Raw genomic sequence first — 13,134 nt, forward strand, 5'->3', positions numbered from 1 at the left:
AGTTTTTATGTTTTGGTTTTAACTGTAAAAATTATTTGTATACATTATATAACGGTTTACAGTTATATTTCTTACTTCATTTTGCAATTGCAGTGGGAATTGATACTTTTAAATGTAAATTTGCTGGTTGCACCACCTGACATATTGGTCACACCACCTGACACTTCAAACTCAATTCAAATCTAACAGGCATTAACCTGGATACCTATACAAATGTTTGACCATATGCTAGGGTGACCATATTTTGATTACCGAAAACCAGGACACTTGGCCTGGCGATGAGATACTCAAATGATACTCGAAGATTACTCAAAGATTCCTTATTAACTGTATGGATAGAAATTGTATTTTAATATTATATTGGGGCCAGGACAGGACTTGAAAACAGGACATGTCCTGGGAAAACAGGACGTTTGGTCACCCTACCATATGCTCAAGGTTATACATAATTTTTTTTAAATCAAATTCACATTTTTATAATAACAACACATTTTACAAAGTTTTTCAGGGGTCATACCACCTGACATGATAAGTTGAATCAACCTCATCAATACTCAAAAATGTCAAATTATCTCATATTTATGGGAGGGTGACTAACATTATTACTGCATCAAAGGGGTCTTCTGTGTGATGTCATATGCTGTCACATGGTTTTCTTAAAGTAACAGTGCATAAAATGGCATTTTTATTTGATGTCAGTCGCTCTCCCTGACATTTGGAGAAGTACATTTTTCGGACAAAAGTTTTTAAAGTAATAGAATAGTTTTGAAATAGGACTGATACACTATTTCCCCTCATTTATAAGGAATTTAACGTAAAATCACGCTATTTTTACTGAGAAAATTAACCTTTTTATTGCAGTTTTGTTTTCTGCTTGAACGTTCAGATGGTCGCATCGACATTTTTGGTCTTTCATACACCACACAAAAAGTCAATTGAATTTCAAAAAAATTAAAAGGGTTTCTTATAAAGGACATATTGTAGACCAATTTGATATATGACATGTATTTATTAAAATTCTTTTTAGGAAAATAATGAATTCGGACACAAAAAATACATGTCATGTCATTGATAATGTTATAAAAGATTTCTATTTCAAAAAATTGTTTATATAAATTTTTCCTGAAAATCAAAAAATAAGTATTTCGAATTTTCAGTAATGGCTGCTGAAAATTCTGCTTTGCCATCACAGAAAATTACATTTTAAAATGTATACGTACGTACATGAACATGTTACTTAAAAATTTTGTAATAATATTTCTAATTATAATAATAATAATAATATATTTTGTACTGGTGAGTAGACTTCTTTCAAAAACAAAACAAAATCTTACTGACCCCAACATTTTGAGCGATCGTTGCCATCAAACTGCACTTAAAGTTAATCTTTTAAAATACTAATGATTTAATTACACTTTAAATATAATCATCAACAAATCTCAATATCGTTATAATATTGCAGTGTCTAAATTAGGCTTAGATTAATCCAGGATTAGACTTTAGTTTAATTAGGACATTTAAGAAGCTTTTATTAACATGCCTTGGGGGAAAAAAAACATGGTGTCCATCTTAAGACAATACAATGGCTTATTTTAAGATTTGTCAGTGCCTTTCAGTTCAAACAGCCCAAATATGAATTTTAGTCTGGGACTTGGCTTAAGCCTTGTCTGTGAAACTAGGGTTTGTTTTTAGTTCTTAATACTTAACTAATTTTGACTATATTGAATTCTAATATCTGTTCATAAATGCATTGATAGTTGTGGGTGGGCTTTTATGACTTGGGCCGAGAAACCATCTTGCAAATGCTTTACAAGAGGCTAAAAAACGTGTTAAATGTTATCAGCTGTATTGCACCTAGATGAACTGTGTGTTTGTAACAGATCTTCGCTTGAATAGCTTGAGTAGCAGGTGTTGTTGAGGGACTTTGGGAACGACTTTAATGAGATAAATTACATGTGAATGTTAATTAGTCTCTCCTGACACTGGGAAACAGGCATTATATTGATCTTGTCAACAAGAATTTCATGTTTAAGCCACTCAAGCACTCAGTCAGACAGGCTAGTCCTTATCTTTATCTCCCTGCCTGTTTAGGGCTTTGAGTTGCATACGTGTTCGGACAACTCCAGCGTTGCTCGCTTGCGTTTGTGCAGCTCGCTGTCATACATAATGTGTGTTTGAGAGAAAGAATGTGTGCGTGTGTGTGTAGACATGTTTCTGAAGATTCTTTGGCATCTTGTGCACAAGGAAGTCACTGCCAGCTATTCTGCTCGGATCCTTCCTGCATTCCAGAGGCCTCCCAGTTCAAGCGTATTTCATACCCCACACACATTACTGAAGTCATGTGATGATTGTTTTTGGATAATTATTAAAAAAGAGAAATGTATACTATTGTTTTAAAAGTTAAGGGTCGAAAGGATTTTAAAATGTTAGACTGAAAGAAGTCTCATGATCACCAAAGCTACATTTATGTGATCAAAAATACAGTGAATTGTCAAATATTATTACAATTTACATATTTTAAAATGTGATTTATTACATGATTTATTCATGAGATTGCAAAGCTAAATTCCTTCAGAAATCTTTCTAATACACTATTTGTTGCAAGAACTTTCTATTCAGTTGTGCTTCTGAATAGAAAGTTCAAAAGAACAGTATTTAATATATAATATATATATATTATAAGTCTTATATTATAAGTCTTTACTGTCACTTTTGATCAACTTTTGCATCTTTGCTCAAAAAAAGTATTGTGTTAATTTCTAACAAAAACATACTTTACATAATAAATTTGTTAGCTGCTTTAAATCTATTTTGATTGCCAATTACTAAGCAAGTATAGGAGGAGTTTGCGTAGAACAAACACAGTTTTCTGTTAACCTTTTATGGCTCCCTCTGGAAGAGCCAAAATGGAGAGCAGGGTTTACAAAGAGTTTTGCTGTTTTGCCTTATTGAGTGCTTTTTGATGCTTTAGAGGTGTTGGCAAAGGGAAATTTGCTTAAATACAAACACCTTTATTTAAATTTTATGGGACTCAGTATACCGGAAATCTAACTATATTGAAATAATGATGGTTTGAGAGCATGGTTTACAGGAACCACTGGTTAGTTCGGGTGAGTCTAGCATTGGGGGAAGAGGAATATGGGATTTTACTGGGGCGAGAAAGGGGCGCCCATTGAGAGTGAGTGAATGGGTCACTTCGCAATGTTCCTGTGAACCGTTTAGACTCTGGCACAGTGCTGTCATTGTCATAAGCTAACAAGATGCTCTCCAACCAGCCAAACCTGCCTCAGTGGTCCAATTGTCACTAACCTGCTGGCCAATAGTAGGGTCGCCATCACCAACACTGTTCCCAACAATCCAACTTGTAATTTTCTCATATGCTGTTGTCCACAAATGTTGAAAGTCCTGGAAATATTTGAAAACAGCCATATTTTTACATATTTATAATATATGTAACTGATACATAAAATATGTAAAATATATTTACTGGTCATATGTTGTGGGTTGGATTCAGCTTCATGAAGGTTTGGTTTTGTAGAAATGCAAATTGGTAGTCTGGAAAATGCTTCAAGTTCAGGGCAGAAAGAAATTAAAGGCACAATATGTAATTTTCGCCGCTATGGTCGCTAATTCAAAACAAAGGCATAGCTTGATGACGCCTTGATTTCGCAGGCTCATGGGAGTTGTTGTCGTCACCTCAAAAGAATCCAACAGAAATCATATTCATGGATGAGCTAATGTATTAAAGATTTATTAACAGTGTAGTATGAAGCAGGGTGGGGCTGAAAGCCGTTGGAGCGGAACGAGGCCGCTGAAGTTATTGCTAATGAGAGACAACACTCTAAAACCGGATAAGTTGAGTTTACTTAAAAAATTTGAGGAAAGTGGTTGCCCTAAAAAATTTAAGTAATGATTACTTGATAAACTTGAGTTAAATTTATTTAAAGATATTAGTCGTTCTAATAACTATTTTAAGTTGAATAGACTAAATACTTTAATTTTAAGTAATACCGCTGTTTAATTACTTCACTTATCTTTTTAATTGCATTAAGTTGTTCTTACTTAAACCGTTTAAGTTTTGTCAACTTAATTCTATCTGGGATCTGAGGAAGTGTACTCCCAGAGTGCATTGTGGTATGAATAAATTAATTGCTTCGTTTTACTATTTTTGCCTTTATTTTACTATTTGTCTTTTGTCAGTATAACCCCAATAATGACAGCAAGTAAAATAGTAAAGGTCGTATTAATAATAAAAAATTAAAAAATAAATTAAAAAAAATCCTTGTTACCATTGTTGTGTTTTGCATGCTGAATGTTGAAGTGTGTGTGTGACACACTCGCGCATGGTCAAATGATATTGTGACAAACATAGAGGGATTATATCAACTCAATTAAAAGGTTATGCCATAAATATTAGCAAAACAAATGTTAAAAGGTCATTATTTGACATTAAAAATAGTTCTATAGTTCTAGTTCTATATCATTAATGGACAAATATTACATATATATATATATATATATATATATATATATATATATATATATATATATATATATATATATATATATATATATATATATATATATATATATATATATATATATATATATATATTACTTCCCTTGTTTTGAAATCAATTTCTTGTTGCATTGCTGCATTAATAGGAAGTTAATTACTATAATATGAATGAAGTTCCAAGTGTCCAACCAAAGGGAACACTAATCACAATTATGGTGAGAAGAAGTGGAGGAAATGAGTGATAAGTCTAGAAAAAATTGCCCCGCCTCAAAAACACTTTGCCCGTCCGCCCGTCCACCCGCTTGTTTTTTTGCTTGGGCAAAATGGTACTCAAACCAGTCAAGTAATGTTTACTTGAGTTTTCTAAGTAACGAAGGCATAGCATGCAAATCGTTCAGATTAGCCTACTTACTTGTTTTAAGTAAGGTCAACAAATTATTGGACATTAAGTAAAGTTTACTAAAAAAGTCTTAGTAAGAACAACTGTTGGATTTTACAGTGAAGCGTGACACACGGCTCGAGAGCAGTGGAGCTTTTATTAATCCGCAGATGACCGCTTCCACTTCTTCCGCTCATGGGTGGGGTAACGCAGAGCTGTTTTATCATATTAGATACATTTGAGTGTGTAGAAAGTTATGTTATAATGCTGCTCTGTGCATTCGCTCGGTGGCTACTATGAGACACTTGTTGCACACTGCAGTAACCTAGATCGATATTAGGCATGGTAAAACTTATTCCTGGTAAATCAAGAAAGCAAGATTTAAACAATAAGACTTACTGTGTTGAGCTATATAACAATGATTAGCTTTCTGTCGATGAATGTATCCAAACAGTTGCCAGAGGTGGACAGTAACGAAGTGCATTTACTTGAGTACTGTACTTAAGTACACTTTTTGAGGATCTGTACTTTACTGAAGTATTATTTTCTAGGGAAACATTTACTTAAACTTCACTACATTTGAAAGACAAATATCGTACTTTTTACTCCACTACATTTCTATCAAGGTCCTCGAAGTCAAAAGTCGTTTCTGTAGCAGCTTTGCAAGTCAGTGGAGGATTTTTTTTCTTCTTTAAAAGTTTTTTTTTTTTTTTTTTTTCTAAATGTAAATGTCTGGTAGAAAGAGAAGCATAGACATATGGATGAATCTGAAAAAGCATGATGAAAGAGCTCAGTTCAGTCTGGTTTTTTGTGCCTCTCAGATGCCAGAGCACGAGTACTGAATAGAGCTTTCTTTTGTGTGTTTTTTTCCGCACTTAAATAGACAAATACACACAAAATGTCAATTTTCATTTTTGAAAGTAAATTAGAACTATAGAACTAAATTTTGAAATCACTGTTGTGATTGGCTGACATCTTTGCATTTGAAATGAGCGGAGGGGGCGTGGTTTAACGAGGTCTACGACGCACGAGCTGCTGCCAGAGAGACGGATGGACCTGAGTTCACTTCTCATCAGTTCTCTCAGCATGTCTCAGTTCAGGGTGAACTGTTGTAGTTACTAGAATATACTTCAGGTTATTAGTTTATTTCTAGTCGGAGGGGTGACAGCAAAGATCCTGTCAGAAAGTTAGTAACTTTAGTAAATTATGGATCAGCGCTGACTCGAGACGCGAACCGTTTAGAACGATTCAGTCCGATTTGGTGAACTGGTTCGGTTCACTAAAAAGAACCGATTCAAAAGAATGATTCATTCACGAACCGGACATAACGGAGACGGAGCGATTGCTAACAAAGTTATTTATAGTAACTACTGAGTTGTGAGAGCGCTGTCTGACAGCGCGAGTTTGTGTTTGTATCTGAGAGTTCTGAATAAACACGAGTCCCAGTCACACAGAGTCCGTCTTCATCATTATTCTACCAACTTTGTATCACATGCAATGTACCATTACAGCGAGATGAACGAGTTAGTAAGTTTGATTAAAGCATTATTTCTAGATATGTTCCAATCATATGAAAAGCGTCAGTGACGCGCATTGAGTAACTTACACAGCGCAAACAAAGACACAACAGCAGTAATCGAATGTAATCCAGTTTATGGTGGGGAAAGCTGGCTAGCCTAGCCGGATACCCTCACGCTTACCCCCCTTCTGCTTAATCTCACGCCGCGTTTGGTGCCTCCGCTTTGGGCCAGATGCAGTACTGGGGGTCGGGGATGTTGAAGGCCGAGCTTTGGCGTGCGTGAGGTTTATCTCTAAAGATGTGGCTCTGCCGATGTTAAGCAGAAACTCATGACTGTATGCACATTTAAGAACAGATAGACGCGACGAGGACGTACAAAAACACTGACTCACAAGATAGAAAACACGAAAACACCACTCTGTCGGTAGAGAGAGAAGCCGCAGCGTGTGCACGAAGAATAAATAATTAGCTACACATAAGAAATCACTGATCACAGATCAGAAGGAGCTGAAAAAAGACTTCTGTTTTCATTTGTACATCCAAACACTGAGAAACTGCCAGCGTTCACTCGTTCACAAGCCATGATCTCTCGAGCGTTTGCATGGGCGTGCCAGATTCTCTGGGCGGAGGAAAGGGAGGTAACCGTTCCTGCTTGGACGTCAAACCAGGAGACTTCAGGATTGGCTCGTCTGGCCTGTCATTTTCTCAAAGGCAGAGAAAGACAGCCAGAACTCGGTTTTACACCGATCAACATTTCTATCCACTTGGGGACAATATTCAGGCTAGGGGAACTCATATTAATGTTGAAATACCTCATAAAATGAAAATTTCATGCCATGGGACCTTTAAGTATTTAAATTAGTTCAAGGTGGTCGTATGGAGCATCACTGACTGGCTTAAACCACTATGGTGGCATAGCGTACGTTCATACAACAATGCAACAATAATAAAATAATGCATCAACATAAAAAAGGAAATGTACTTTTGATACTTAATTACTTTTAAAAGCAAGGACTTCTGTACTTTTACTTAAGTAAAAATAGTTTTTAACAACTTTCACTTGTAACAGAGTAATATTTGACCAATAGTACTTTTACTTTCACTCAAGTAATGGAGTTGTGTACTTTGTCCACCTCTGACAGCTCACCTGTCTGATAAAGCACATAATATATTGAAGCGCCTTTGGTGTTTCCATGGTTTCTACAAAATAAACTGGAAATCGAGGGTAACGCGTGTATGATGACATTGATAGGCGACACACGTACAAGGCCTGGTTAAAATTGCTTATTTCTCTTGATTTAAAGGGATAGTTCACCCAAAAATGAAAATTAGCCCATGATTTACTCACCCTCAAGTCATCCGAGGTGTATATGACATTCTTCTTTCAGACGAATAAAATCTGAGTTATATAAAAAAAAATTCTGGCTAATCCAAGCATTATAATAGCAGTAATAGTTGCTCTGTTTTTGAAGTCCATAAAAAAAAGCATCTGTCCGTCAAATAACGTGCTCCACGCGGCTCCGGGGTGTTAATAAAGGCCTTCTGAAGCGAATCGATGCGTTTGTGTAAGAAAAATATCCATATTTAAAAATGTATTTCATTTTTTTCTATGGCTCTGCATCAGTCGTCCCCGCGCCATCACTTCCGCGAATAAGGTCAAAATACATGCAAAATACCGGCACGATCACAGATATATACATAGATTCCTCATTAGTCCCTGCACGGATTGGTCGAATGAGGCATCTACGTATATATATATATATATATATCTTTGATCGCTCTAGTATTTTGACCTTATTCGCCGGAAGTTATGGCGCTGGGAATACTAGATGACATTCGTCTGATAAGAGGTAAAAAAACAACATAAATACTGTTCGGTTTCTCGCAGAAACCGATCGTTTCGTGTCTTAAGACATCAATGTGCTGCCACGAGCCGCATTGGTTAATAAGGATTCGTATGTCTATGTGTTTTTACTCTCATTGCTTTCATACTCTAAAATATTCCCATTGACATGCATTATACGACTATCACACTGCAACGGTTGGAGTTAAACATTTTCATTTGTGTTCTACTGAAGAAACAAAGACACCTACATCTTGTATGCCCTAGGGGTAAGCAGATAAACATAAACATTTCGTTTTTGGGTGAACTATCCCTTTAAATGTCCTGTGAAACATTTGAGATAATGTAAGTACACAAGTCAACAAAATATAACATTGTTAGTGGTTTTTGGATATTTTAATCCAATCATACATATTGTGCCTTTAACCTGCAAAATTAAAAATATATATTTTTTCTTTCCTGCTAGTGCAGATTTGTACTTGACCTGCCAATTTACCTGAATTCACCACAAAACTGATACATTGTATTTTTTTAGCAGCTTATTATTTTTTGTAGTGTCAGAAAACCAAAAGTTTGTAAGCAAAAAAAAAAACTAAAAAAAATCAAAAAATCAGTAAGATATTTCTTACTTATATCAGTAAGATATAAGTCTCTTATGCTCACCAAGGATGCCTTCATTTGATCAAAAATACAGTACAAACAGTATAACTGTTTTGAATGTCAAAATATACTATAATATAACTTATTCCTGTAAAGGTCAAGCTGATTATTCCAGCCCCTTATATCCTTCAGAAATCATTCCAATAACCTGATTTGGTGCTCAAGAAACATTTCTTATGATCATCAATGTTTAAAATGTGGAAACCATTATTTATTTATATATTTGGATTATTTTATGAATATAAAATAAAATAAACAGCATTTATTTGAAATATATATTATTTTGTAACAATGCAAAAGTCTTTACTGTCACTTCTGTTCAAATGAACGCTTCCTTCTGAATAAAAGTATTATTTCCTTAAACAACAATCTTACTGACCCCAAATGTTTGAATGGTAATGATCAGGGAAGGTAACATGCACATGAGAATGCAGGTACTGGCAAGGCTTCATAAATGCAACTATAAACATTAACCAGGAACCAACATCATTTTTCAGTAATGAAACAGGAAGTAGCCTTACCAGAAATCCTGTTTAAATCTGGCTCAATTGAATTATTCAAAAACAAATCTATCAATCTCCATGAACTGTTAGCCGACTAGAAATGTCTATTTAATTGGGCTATAGCTCTTTAGTATATGGGTCAATGAGCTGGATAACAAAGTTATTCAGTTATTGATTAGACCCACTTCTTACAAACCAATGCAGGGACACACACAATGTGATGAAAGGTCAAGCGCAAAGATCAAAAGAAAATGTCAGCTTTTATAGTCTCAAACAAATTAGTTTAAGTATAATCTAATTAACATATCTCAAGTACACCCCTTATAATAAAATATCCAATTTGACCTCATATTTCATGGAGTTCAATTATATTTTAAGGTGGTGCATAAGAATAAATAAATGTCAAAGTATTCTATTTAGCTATGCAAAACAAAATGAGTTATGGGATAGTAAAGGACATAGTAGTGGGATAGTCTAAACACATTCTTAACCAGATACCAGTGCCATGCATCAGTAACCCTTGAATGCACTCTTAAAAAATTGGTTGCACTCATGACACTGGTGACTGTCCATGATATGCAAATGAGGGCAGGATAGATAGAAAAATAAACAATAGCAAGAAAGAAGCCAAGACTTTTGAGAGAATTGTTAGTTCCTTATTAAACAATGTGTGGTGTTGATAACAGTAATCTGGTTAAGCACAAACACAAATGAGCACCACAGAGAAAGAACAGTGTTTGCATGCACTTCTATGAGCGTGGGTGCTAAGGTTTTCGACATTTCCTGTATACTGAGTGTGCTACAGGCTTTTACCATATAGGGATGTAGAACGACAGTGGCAGATAAAGGAAGGAGAAAGAAGAAGCAATCAAAAAGAAAGAGAGAAACCTCGTGCCTCAACTTGCAGATTGGAGGTGCCACAGACAGTGACTATGGTTAGCCTATACCGCCAGAGAAACATTTCCACTGTTTCACTTTAAGTCTGCCTGTTAGAAACATGATACACAGAGCTACAGAATATGACCTTTCAATGAAATAGTTGTATTATGCAACATTTGCTATCGTTTATATGATTATTTAAAATGATTATATATTGTACAATTAATTAAATAGTAAAATACTAACACAATATTATAAGCAAATTTATGGTTATACAATACCAAGATATGAAAAATATATATATAAAAAGACATATGGAAATATATGGGATATGTGATCTTCGCACATATACTCGTTAAAAGGGTGGTGTGATTTCTATAGGGAATCATGATAGGCTATAAAGGAAACCAAATTGTATAGGCCTACAGCTGCAGCATATTCAAATATTGCAGCACATAAATAACTCAGTGGCACAGTAGTTTGCTTCATGAATTAAATTAGTTAACCTTGTTCTGTATGCTTTCACATTCGATTCTATGTGGGCACAAGACTTTCACAGGAACAGCAAAAGTGAAAAAAGCCGGGCCTATGCATTGCATGCACATGCTGAGAGCAGGTTGGTCTGCAGCTCCATAGCGGCATTGTGGAGGTTTACACCTGCTCATTACAGTGACAATGCACAATTAGGTTGTAAAAACCTATTGTTCACATGTACTATGACCTTTACGCATATATGTAATATGTACAAACCTTGACTATTTCAAGATTACTCGAAGATAGATTACTCTCATAGGGTAAATATATGACCAGTTTTGGTACATTTACTATAAATGCCAATGCAAAAATGACTTGTGGTTATATTGCTGTGATCTCATGTGAGTGACAGGTTGTCGTCCCACCTTCACGCCTATAAACATGCCATTAGAGAAAAGATGTCACTGCAACTACAAGGGCAAATTGATTAAAATAATTATAATAATGTGCACGGATAAAACATTTATAATAAATACGGCAATATTCCATTTCGACTTCATGGTGACTTTAAATCAAGTCATGCTTTAAATCTAATATTGTGAACAGATTTGATGGTTAGATTTAAGTTTAAGATGTAATAAATATCAATTCATGAAAATTACTCCTATAATTAGGCCTATATAGTGTTTGTGTGTGTGGGGGTCAGTTTTGGCTTCATTGTGGAGACGAGATGTCCCCGAAAGAACAGTGAAAACTAAAATCATCTACATTGTGGGGACCAGTCACAAAAATATGGCGTAATAAGCATACTAAATGATGCCTTGATAAAAATTAAGAAGTGATATGAGAGGTCTGGAAGGAATAAGGGAAATAGCTCAGCATAAAAACAATAGAAGTTAATAAAAGGTTATATACATGGTAATGCAACAAATGTGTGTATGTGCTTAGACTCGAGAGAAGTAAAGAATACAGATACACACACAGAAGTAGAGAATCTCAGCCCTGAGCAGCTAGCACAGTGTTCAATAAGCCTCCATGCTGGGCGGATGGTTGATGCGCATGCGCAGTACATTCGTTTTTATCTGCCGTGAGGTTTTGCCATTCATTCATTACATAGGAAAGTGTGTCTTTCTGTTTCCGTCACGTCGAATTGACTATCCCTCCCTGCAGCTCATCTGATTTGACTATTTCCATTTCTCTCTTTTTTTTACTAGCACTCTCAGTTACGGAAATGTCCTTAAACGGCTTCTTTTAAAACTTCTGGTTAAACTGCTGAACGTCAGAGCGTCAGCGAGCATCACGCCCAGATCTCGAATCTCATGCCCTTAAAAGGCGTTTTTCATCGCCTGTTGAGAAAGATCTGTAAAGCACGACGAAAAAGTCCAAGCTGCTGCTTTAAATTGCTGTATTAGTCTGACCTCTTATGGTCAACAAGAAGTACTACATCACTCTACAATTCGCTGAGCCAACCTGTAAAACTAGGCTAATTATGAAGTCAAACTAATTATATGATATAATAACCCATATTTATATATATATCTAACTAACCTACTTGCCAATCTTATGTGCTGTTTTATCTTCAGATAAGCAGAGAGACAATGTAATAATTTTAATCTTTCAGATGCCATGGACATCATCTTGGTGTCCCATCCTATAGCTATACATTTTAATGTAAAAAGACCATATTTATTAAATTTAAAATTAATATTAAAATTGTATTAATTCATATGTATTAATAAAATATGTATTAAATCAAATGTATTACTTTAATTGTTTACATTTATTTATTTTAATCAATGTTTTATTTATTGTAGTCAACGTATATATTCATTGGTTTAGTTTGATCTTATATATATATATATATATATATATATATAGTCAACGTATATATTCATTGGTTTAGTTTGATCTTATTATATATATATATATATATATATATATATATATATATATATATATATATATATATATATATATATATATATATATATATATATATATATATATATATATATATATATATATATATATATATATATATATATATATATATATAGCCTATGTGTGGTCTTAAAAATACTATGTATTTTCCATTTAATCCGACACCATATGTCATTAACAGAAAGTAAATATACAGTACCTAATTGTAAATAATGTTAATAAATGTTCATCTAAAAAAGCTAAGATAAAAGTAGCTACATCGCGATCAAACCTTCTTGCGTTTTTTTAGTACTGGTAAATGTTTGTTTGACACAAACTCCAACTAATATGCCACCAGGGAGGCCAGTATCACTCTGCGAATGACGCAACTCTGATCCAGCCAATCACAGCGCGGTTTGAAGTTTCTCTCCATTCATT

This window comes from Gobio gobio (assembly GCF_949357685.1).
Source record: "Gobio gobio genome assembly, chromosome: 9".
In the NCBI taxonomy this organism is placed as follows: Eukaryota; Metazoa; Chordata; class Actinopteri; order Cypriniformes; family Gobionidae; genus Gobio; species Gobio gobio.